Raw genomic sequence first — 2396 nt, 5'->3', positions numbered from 1 at the left:
CTCGTTTCAAGATTTTTCAGTATTTGCCGACTGAAATTACAACATACTTTGAAGACCCCAGCCGAAGGAATGTCAGTCAAATTTTAAGCAGATACGTTCAATGGCTCCTTTGGAAGTTTCAAAGTTAAGAACATGGGTTTTCAACCTGGGGTATACGCGTACCACCTGGTCTGTCAGGGGGTACGTGCTGCGCTTGGGTATCAATGACGCGCTCCCCTTGGGTCTCGAATGAATGTACATGCCGACCTTCGATGTGCTTCAGCAAAAACTGCTCCTCGGCCACCTAGAATAGTTAATGAAAAACAGTTTCAGCCATTTCATAGATCCCTTTGCAGCTGATGTAATAATAACGTATTTTGTTTTTGCAGCTCAGTACCATTACCTTGCAATTTTACTGCATAGCCAGAGGTAAATAATTATAAAGAACTGTCTTTATTTTTTTATGGAATTCTTTATGCTTACAATATTATTGGTTGTGTCTGGAATAGTTATGTACTTCCCCTTTGCACAGTGTTTACAAAACAATGGAATGTTTTTTCTGGGTTGGTTTTCCACGTTATACATAGTGAAGGGGGTACATTACTGACATTACAAATGCCCTGGTTTAGAACCTAACCATCATAGCCGCCTAAGATATACAAGCTTAGCTTATTAGCTAAGAACATATGTCTGATTTGTATGGAACTGCTGGCTGAAGCAACTGAAAGATATGGCGAAATTCCAGGTATTCTAAACATATCAGCCATTTCGTCCTTTACCTTCAACCCTAATAAGAGTTTTGGTCAGTGATTTTGAGACACTCTGGAAAAAGCCTCTAGTGCACTGTGCAAATTAAAAACTGAAAATTTTGAAACTTCATCGGCCAGTTGTGAACGAATTTGCATACTGAGTGGAATCCAGATACGAGTTTTTTAAGCGTAAAAACACGAAATCAAACCAGATCTAGCAAGGGAAATGTGTCTACACAGCCCTCCTCACCCATATTTAGCCGCATTATAACATCTATAGCAGCACACTAAACAGTCGTCCTACTCAGGGAGGCAGGAGATTTACAAAAGTTTTCAAAGATAGGTGTCTTTTTTAAGACAACGAGCAAGTGAGCATGTATGGAAAATTTCTGTAATTTGAACCGAATGAAAACTGAAAATCCTGAAACTTCATTGGCCAGTTGTGCACTAATTTGCATACTTTCTGGAATCCAAATCTAGAGTTTTTAACGCCTCCTGACAAGTGAACATGTACATCAAAATTCTGCCCTATCCATTCTGCATTTCTTAAGAGGATTCTTGAAAACGGTTACTAAAACCTACCCAAGTGGACGGATTATGAAGGGCAAACCCGTCATCCCTCCCTCACCTACATTTATACCTAAAGTCCAAAATAGGTAGAGCTGCTATTTTATTAGTCTCAAAAAGTTCTAGGGAAACATTGACGATTCGGATCATGTCAAGATTAGCGAACCAACCATTTTTTAAGACAACATATACTTACTTTACTTTATATATATATATATATATATATATATATATATATATATATATATATATATATATATTAAAAGGTATAGTATTCTCTTGGAAAAGTAGTGAGTTCGCTAATCTTGACATGATCCAACTAAGTCTATCAATCATGTAAAAAAAAAAACAGGTACCTATTAAGAAACCACACTGGACATTATTTAACGCATAAATTCCAAGATGTACAAATCGAGCGCATAACAGCCAAGAGCATCTCGGTTAAAACAATGAGACTCCAACCATGTTGGCTTGACTACACAAGAATAATAACGAGCAATGATGATGATGATGATGATGAAGGTGAGGAGGAGGAAGAGGAGGAGGATAATGCAAGTATAATATGCATAAATCTGTCCACTTGAGAAACAGTGTGAGATTTAATAGAAGAAGTAAGACATAAAACCTCTTTGGGAAAAGCACTGCAAGTTTCAACTGAAAAGACGCTATTCAGACCCAGCTTTTTCTTTACGAAAGAATTGTGCAAAACAAGTTGGCATATGAGAAAGCGAGACCTAAATCCGGATTTTTTTATCAAAATGATAGTGAAGCAATGTGACTTACTAAGGATATCATATCAGCACACTAGTTTACTGAGAAGCTGGAAAAATTTTACTGTAGGAATGGAATATAGAATTTAAGCCAAAGGCCAAGCACTGGGACCCATGAGGTCATTCAGCGCTAAAAGGAAAATTTAGAAGGAAAGGGTTTGAGAGTTGTAACAGGAGGGAAACCTCAAAGCAGTTGCGCTATGAAACAAGTGTTATGAGAGGTGAGTGAGGCTACTGAATTACACGAGTAACTAACTGGTCTGAAGTGCACGAATGAAGTGCAATAGATTAAAGTTTGTAGAACTCTATTAGAGAAGAGGTTATAAATGGA

General features: G+C 37.5%; 1 protein-coding gene across 5 annotated transcripts in view; it reads right to left on the bottom strand.

The window, feature by feature from the left end:
• The window catches only part of LOC135224607 (QRFP-like peptide receptor), a 338517-nt gene that overhangs the window by 35433 nt on the left and 300688 nt on the right, over positions 1 to 2396 (bottom strand). The window lies entirely within an intron of this gene.

Source organism: Macrobrachium nipponense, chromosome 12, assembly GCF_015104395.2.
Source record: "Macrobrachium nipponense isolate FS-2020 chromosome 12, ASM1510439v2, whole genome shotgun sequence".
NCBI lineage: Eukaryota > Metazoa > Arthropoda > Malacostraca > Decapoda > Palaemonidae > Macrobrachium > Macrobrachium nipponense.
This window is presented reverse-complemented; position numbering and strand designations above follow the sequence as displayed.